The 8,506-nt window shown below is 36.0% G+C and overlaps 1 protein-coding gene across 1 annotated transcript in view; it reads right to left on the reverse strand.

Annotated features, from left to right (window-relative positions):
* Positions 1-8,506, reverse strand: part of BMP6 (bone morphogenetic protein 6) — a 157,041-nt gene that overhangs the window by 28,171 nt on the left and 120,364 nt on the right. Inside the window, exon 2 of the mRNA XM_023534637.1 lies at positions 2,980-3,172. The gene's annotated coding sequence lies outside the window, so the exon portion shown is untranslated. The remainder of the gene's footprint in view (positions 1-2,979; positions 3,173-8,506) is intronic.

Consider the following 8,506-nt stretch of genomic DNA (forward strand, 5'->3'; position numbering starts at 1 on the left):
AGACAATAGTTTGGGCGTAATTTAGACTTGGCAAAATTCATGTGTGCCACGTTTCCTTCTCCAATAGGTAATATGCCTGCCCAGCTTATCTGGAGGGGTCATGGTTAAATCCTAATGAGGAAATGTACGAGAAGTTCTTTTCCAAATTCTAAGTACTACATAAATGCCAATTTTTGCTAGTGTCATCATAAAAACATAATGATTTATAACACCAGGTATTAACACAAAATTCATCTTAAAATATAAACACCATACCATAGCACGGAGTACATCTAAAAAACAAAATGCGAAGCACATCCTGTGCTATTCTGATTTAACTGTGCACACTGTTGGTTGGCTGATCCCATCCGCTTTATGGGTGGCTCCAGATCTTTACTGGACTTAGATTCTACCTCAGGGATTATTCTCAGGTTTTGAATAAAGTTTCAAATGTTTCCCAGTTCTTACTCAAAGCATCATCTATTCAAGTAGTCACTTTTTTTTAACTTACCTGGTCCAATGATTTCTTATCAGTCATAGGAATATGTTTCTGTAGAGTTCACAGCAATGGCCTATCTTCCAAGAATCTTTTTTGACTCTCCCTGGATTGGGCTTCCTAGCTGCCCCTTATATCAGAAAGGCCCAATGCATAACTTCTTCTGCCTTAGCTGAGTATACGACAGCATTGAAAAATCTGCCTTTTTTTTCTTTTTCAAAGAGGCCAACCATTTTGCACCACAAACGTTTGTTAAGTTAATCTAGCAAATACCACAAATTTCACTTAAACATAGATTAGACAAATAAATTTCTTCACAAGCTTGGAAAATTGTTTTCAGCCAAGATACCCCAAGACAGTGCAGATGGGAGATCGAACCTTCCCCAGGAGTCCTGCAGTTAAATCTGGAGGCCTCTGGAGGGCCATTAGGAGACAGCAGGAGGACTGGGCTCCTGGCCCACCCATAAGAAAAGAAAATCTCCTCCTGGCCAACCTGGAACCCTTAGAAAGTATGAAATTCTCCAAATTCTCCCAGTATTTCCCCTTTCCTATGCACAAAAATTAAACACATCTGATCATCAAATACTCCAATCCTAGAAGGCAGAGGAATTACAACTCCACTTTGACAGAGTCATCAAAGCTTGGGACTGTTTGAGATTTTGTTTTCCAAACTTACTGCTGGCCTTGAGGAAGTATGACACCACCATCTTAGGCACAAGGCAGTTGTTCATTTTTGGCTGAAATTCAATATAAACCTTACAAATGGTCTGCTAGCTCTCTTTTTAAAAATAATAATAATTTTTGAAAAAATGTTATAGTTGCAAAACCCCCAATCTAGTGTTTTCACTATAAAGTTTTCCTGCAGGACAGAAGAAAACATGAATTCTGAACAAAGTTCTGAGCCAGAATGGTACCAGGAGGTTATTTCCACCAGAGAAATATAATGGGACAAATAATTAGACAAATTGAAAATCAATGGCTAAAGCGTTTCCAGTAAATCACTAGAAACCAATTCTCTCTGAACTAATAAAAGACAAAAATTTAGCCAGAAATAATTTTATCTTCTTAAAGAGTCCCTTACCAGTTAAGTCATTAAATATACTTTTATTTAGTGGTGAAAATGAGATATCAGAAAACTTCCCATTCATTCTGAAATTTTGGTCTGTTCTGAAGATATCACAATGACTATATTTTACTTATTATTTAATTATTCCAGCTAAGAATTGACATACAAAAATCAGTGTATATGTTCAACACCATGAAGTGTCCATGAAGCCTGGCAAGTGTCCTTCATTCTTCCTTATTTCCCTCATTAGAGATTTGAATATGCATAAGGGCCAAATGTTGGCAGTGCTCTCAATACTAAAATAAACCTTTATGGGCAAATTAACATTCATTATTATTTTCGTGTGCATATTTGTGACAGACAGGTTTAAGTCATTCCTAAAACCTTGGGCATTCCTGGGAAACCAATAGACTTCCAGGACCAAAAGCAAAATTCTAGACTTAGTTCATAAAACCAAAGTTGGCAAATCTCTTATAGAGTCTATAAATGTGAGGTTCCCTCTCCCTCTGCATTCTTTCTTCCAGGCTGTCATATCACATGCTGAGTTTCCACCTCATGCACACTTAGAATTATGCAGCAATGCTAATCTACTATGCATCAGGCACTCTGTTCTCCCCGAACTGCTAAACTGACCCCTAAGAAGTAAGCAAAATTCAAGGTCATTGGCTTGTTTTCTGTGTGCTAGGTTTGAACTAACTGCTATAATACTTTATCCCTTAGCCCTTCCTCTAAAAATCACTCCGTGGAAACGTGGAAGTTTTTCTTTATTGCTAGGAAGTCCCATGAATGTATTTCATTGCAATTTTTTTTTCTGAAACAACCTGGCCTCATTTCAAGAAATACGACTAATACACACATGGGAAAAAAAAAAGTCTATTATTCTCTTGTATTCGAATAACAATAATAAAAAAATACATTTGAGACACACACACATATACACATACGCTCACTTACTCAAAGATATATCATATATAAGATGTATAACATGTGTATATATCATATGCACAAATACATAGCCTTCTATTCACTTGAATTAGTACCATTTGTAAGCATCCATACATAATTTTCACGTGTGAATTTATTTTAGCTACCTTCAGCATCATTCAAAATAGGGACTAAACAATTATGGGAAACATTTTATCCCCAATAAGTCATATGTTCTCTGATCACAAAGAATGCTTAGTAAACACCATTCACTGGCTTTCTTAGAAAAAGAAAACTATTTGAAAAATCTTCAACTTAATAGCGAAAAATCTTCAACTTAATAGCAAAAAATCTTCCTGCTGGCTAAATACTACAATTCAGAATACATCCCTCATCATGCTCATGTGTGGCCCCTGAACTTCAAATTACCTTCCACAGACATACTCAGGGTTATATGATGACAGGCTAGAAAAGGGGGCCAGCCCCACCCTTGGGGTTCCTTGAGCCTTCATACCTGTGCTGATGCTCCTGTAAGACTTGATAAATGCTGATAAGAAAAGTTTGGTTTTTAAAACTCCCCACAACACAGTCCTTGTAGATTCGGAATTCTGCAGCCGTCACCGCCTCACCCTCAGGAATCTGGGATAAGTTGAACTTGAACTCTTTGTGGTGTCGCTGGCGAGGGGAGAACTCCTTGTCGTACTCCACTATAAGATTAAACAAGAGAGAGTGACAACTATTGTTACTTGACTAAGTGCCACAGACTCACCTCAAAAAAAAAGTCTCCCCGTTGTAATTCATAAGTGGATTACCGGTCACCAATGGCTATTAGAGGGATGGGTTGGTGAAAAGAACATTGGCTAAGCTGTCAGACAGGCTGGGATTAAAATCCTTCATTTTACTCAAGGATTAAATAAAATTCTTAGATTTTACTTCATTTAAATACTTTAAATACTTAGTTTAAGTTGCACGAAAGCAAGTTACTTAAATTTTTGACCTCAGGTTTCCTCATTTGCAAAAAAAAAAAATGGGAATAGTATGACTTCACAGGGAGGTTGTAAGAATAAGGAAAATAATGAATAAGAATGCATCTGGCGATCCTGATCCCTCTTATCCTCTTCCAGCCCCCTTTTCTTCTTGCTGCTTTTCCCCTCTCAAGTTAATTCATCTCTCACCATCAGCAGTTGACAAGACCAAGGGTAGCCCTGAGCTACCCCTTTGGCAGGGGTCATGCTGGTGGAGAGAGGAGTGAGCAGTGCATTTTGCCTGGGCCTGAAGCTCCAATGTCCTCAAACTTTGCCTGTTATTCAGTGAAACTTTTGTTGAAGGGTGTAGGGTAAAGCTTCATAGAAAATGTTGCTCTAACTAAAGTCGACTACCTTCTCTCTGCTGGTGGAAACTGAGGGCTGACGGACTCTGAGGGGAGGGACCTCTGTGCTGTGAAGCTGCTGGAGTCTCCATTTAATCTGTGCTTAGAACCCAAGTATAAGAACAGGGATGTGCAAGTAAATCACCAATGGTGCAACTTGCTATTTTCTAATTTTTTTTTTTAAACTGGGAATGAATTAAGTCTAAAAGCTGGGTTTTTTTTAAATGAAATATTTTCCCTGCATGAAGACAAATTATGAAAAACTAAAACTACCCATTACTATTTTTCAGAGTTGGCTTTCAGGTGTCTATATAAAGTCCTATGTGAGAGAAATGATATCAATCTCAGATGCTTAACTCATAATTGTAGTAAAAGAGAAAAAGTAGTGCTCTGCTTCCCATCATAAATCTTTGGCTCTTTTACCCAGACTTTAGAAATGCTTCTGCCCTGCTGTTCCTGTTAGATTTTTTCGTAATGGCAACTTCAGTGAAATCTCATGAGCAAATTAATCCTTTATGGCAAAGTTTTCCCAGGGATTGCGAGTAGGAAAAAAATCAAATTATTTGCCACCTCCAACTGCCCACTTCCTCCCACATGTGTTGTTCTCCATAATCACCAGAGAAAGCTTTGGAGATTTAGCTTCTTTAAAAAAAAAAAAAAAAAAAAAAAAGCCAATAACTCTTAACAAGAACTTAAGACTTCAATGGCATTTGCAGAAGCTAAGGAAAGTTAAGCCATCTATAGGTATGAGATTTTAAATAAGGAATTTCTGAAACTGCCATGTGACTATGCAACAAATCTTTTAGATTCAAGTTCTCTCTCTCTCTCTCTCATAGGTATACAAGAAATAAACACAATTTGGTCACTGCCTACACATGTATTTGAAGACCACGATGTACAATAATAATATGTTTCCAATGAGCTTAGCATCCCCCCTTTAAGCATGATGATTCTGAACTCCTTAAACATCACAGGGTTCAAGAAATATGAGAGATGGCTGAATTCTGAATTTAGTGCCTAGTACCTACTCTATAGCCCCTAGCATTTGGTTTTCCAATAGTGGTGCCATGTGTAGCATACAATTAAGTAAGGCTAAGAGTGTTGATGACATGTCAAACTGCCAAACTGGTTTTGGATTCAGCTCCCTTTCTTCTTATGTGACACTGAGCAAGATATTAGTCAAAATTCCAGTTATTGGTTAAAAGAGGATAACATTTCTAAAGATTATGTAATACAATCTATACAGAATAATCAGTGGTAGAGTAAATGCTCAATAAATGTTAGTTTTAATTATCATTAGCTGATATTTGAGAATATAGCTCCTCTGACCTTAGAGTATGTCATTGCTCAGTAATTCAAATTTACTAACGAGTCTTTAGATAGGGCTAATTAATACTTCTGCTAATTTAGCTTTTTAAATTAGAGACATGCATTCTGTGAAAAGGGCAGTAAATGAAATCACCATATAGAATATCATCAGCCTTGGTGTTTGGCTACCCGATACAGGACTGTGTTCTCCAAGGCAATAATTCCTAGAATTTTTCATTTCAAGGACTAGTGAAAATATTTTTTAATGGTAATGACCTTCCACAAGGTCATCTATTTTTGTTTGCCATTTGTAAGTACAATAAAACAAACAAGACAACAAACTGTATTTTAACTCTATGATTTCATTTCTAAAGGTCCTTCTAACACCAGATAAAAAAGGAAGGACGTAATTGAAGTATACAATCCTTGAAATTGAATAAATTTAGCTTTATAAAACTCGCTCTATTCTCTTTTTGCCTCAGACTATACCAGCTGAAATTTCAGACCAGCATCAGACCTTTGGCCAACAATAAAAGTTACTGATTTAAGGTTTATAATGTAAATTATATAATATTACACATACAAAATGATACATGTAATTTATGGAGGTAACAAAGCATAAATATAAAGCACCAAGGAAAGGAAATCAGTACCCAACTTAAAAACTGGAACATGACCAATACCATGGTATTCCTCCCTGAGAGTATTCCCCCCACCTCTCTCCAAATGGTACCTAGTATCATGAATAGTATCTAGCATTCCCTCGCCTTTTGAAAACTAAGTTTTACTATATATGTATGTCTCACTAAATAGTGTTTAGTTCTTTTTTCCCTTAAAGTCTTCCTTTCGGACATGATGGAAGGTTTGCAGGCACATGATGAAAATATAGATACAGTCACAGCTAAAAGTGAAGGCAGCCTAGGCAGATGGCCACACTACCTGTCAGCTGCTGAGGGACTGAATTTCTGAGTGGGATATGGCTGTTTTGCAGGAAATAGGTGATCATTAAACTCTTCTCTTTCAGCTCTACCTTGTATAAATCCATTAAAAACACAGGCATTTTGTCAACAGTTGTTGGTAAGAATGTGGAGAAAGCAGAACTCTTATGCATTGCTCATGGAAATGTAAAATGGTGCAGCCCCTGTGGAAAACAATGTGGCGATTCTTCAAAAAATTGAATGTAGAATTACCACATGATTCAGTAATTCTTCTTCTGGGTATTTGCCCAAAAGAAGTGAAAGTAGGGACTCAAATATTTTTACACTCATGTTCATAGCAGCATTATTTACAAAAGCCAAAAGGTAGGAGCAACTCAAGTATCCATTGACAGATGAATGGATAAATATGTGGCATATACATACAATGAGTTCAGGCTGCTATAACAAAAATACTACAGATTGAGTGGCTTAAATGATAAACATTTATTTCTCACAGTTTTGGATGCTGGAAGTCCTTGGAGATCACAGTTCTAGCATGGTCAGGTTATTGGTGAGGGCCCTCTTCCTTGTTATATCCTCAAATAACGTCCTTGGTGCATGCATGCAGAGTGTGTCTAGTCTATTTCTCCTCCTATAAGGACACTAACTCCATCATGAAGTCTCTACACTCCTGACCTCATCTAGACCTAATTACTTCCCAAAGGCCCCACCTCCTAATACCATCTCACTGGGAATTTATGTTCCAACAATATGAATTATGGGGGGGGACACAGACACACAGTCCATAACATTGACCTTAAGGTTTCACATCATTTGTTCTGCTACCTTTCGAATTTATGATTTGGAATTTTTGCATTTGTATTTATAAGTGACACTGGTAATGGTCTCATCATATACAGTGTTATTTGATTTTAAGTTATACTTGTTCTTGGAATAAGTTGGGGAATGTTCTCTCTGTTTCTTGTCTCTTTCTTTCCAAGAAATGATCTCTTCCTTGAAAGTTTGGCAAACTTATCTATAAAATCATTTGATCCTAGTGTTTTCCTTGGGGAAAATTTTTAATTATTTATTCATTTTCCTTTAAACATGTAGAAATATTCCAGCCATCTATTTCTTTTTTAAGTCAGTGTGAATTTTCTAGAGGTTTATCAATTTGCGATAAATTTTTCAAATTTATTACCATAAAGTTTTTCAGAGTGTTCTCATCTCCTATTATTTAATCTCTGCTCTATGTTTTTTTTTTTTTTTTTAATTCTAATATTGTGGATTTCCTTTGTCTTGATTCATCTTACTGGAGGTCATTTTCTTTTTATTCTTTACTACTGCTTAATTTGATTGTGATAAAGATATTTTAGTAGAGGTATTTTATGAATATCATCTCATTCTGTCTGAATTGTTTCAATTAAAGTTGTCTAGAGAAAAACACAGACACTACCTATTTCAAATGCAAATACAAAGGAGAAAAGAAAGGGGAGAAAGGGAGAAAAAAAGAATAATCTCTCTATATAATACATTTAAGAGTAGTCACATGTTTATTATTTTCTCACTAACTTGGGCTCACTTGATAATTCAAATTCTACTTTTTCCAAATGCTTCATGATTCTACTTGTAGTTACACAACAACCTTGAAAAACTTGAAACTTTTTAAATTGCCATTCTATTGACTACTGTCAACAAGTTTTCATGCCATAGCATGTTTATTTAATTTTAGGCAACAAGGACAGTTCTGGAGTCTTTCGAGGGTTGTAACAACAGCAGCCTTTTGACTTTTATGCTGTAAGCATACAACCTCAAATAGTAATAGAGATACTGAATTGAACTCTCTAACCCACTTTCTAACCACAGTGAGATGGCAGACTTTCTTCTCCAAGATTCACCAAATATTTCTAAATATTTGTATTAATGTTCTATGAGAATCAAAATATCAAGAAGAATCTATTTTCCTGGTTGCCATGCTCCAAGTGACTTTTTTTTCTAAACTTCTTTTTATTTCAAATAATTATAGGCCCACGAGTAGTTCCAAAAATAGTAGAATTGTTTTAAAAAAAATAGTAGGGAGATCCCAAGTAACATCTTACATAACTGAAGAATAGCAAAACCAGGAAATTGACATTGGCATAATACCTTAGATAGACTACACACCCTACTCTGATTTCACCAATTTTTACATGCTTTTTTGGTATGTCTGTATATAATTCTGTGAGATATTATCACACATATAGATTCCTATAATGACCACCACAATCCAGGTACAGAACTGCTCTGTCGTCATAAAGGAACTCCCTTGGCCCTTTTATTCCAAGTGGCTTTTTAAGACTAGATCCAGCATCTACATTATAAATAGCTTTAAGACCAACAGTAAATGCCTACACTGTGCTTACACTGTCAATAGCAAGGGTTAACCAAGTCTTTTTAAAATTTTTTTT

Source organism: Pteropus vampyrus, unplaced genomic scaffold (assembly GCF_000151845.1).
Source record: "Pteropus vampyrus isolate Shadow unplaced genomic scaffold, Pvam_2.0 Scaffold129, whole genome shotgun sequence".
In the NCBI taxonomy this organism is placed as follows: domain Eukaryota; kingdom Metazoa; phylum Chordata; class Mammalia; order Chiroptera; family Pteropodidae; genus Pteropus; species Pteropus vampyrus.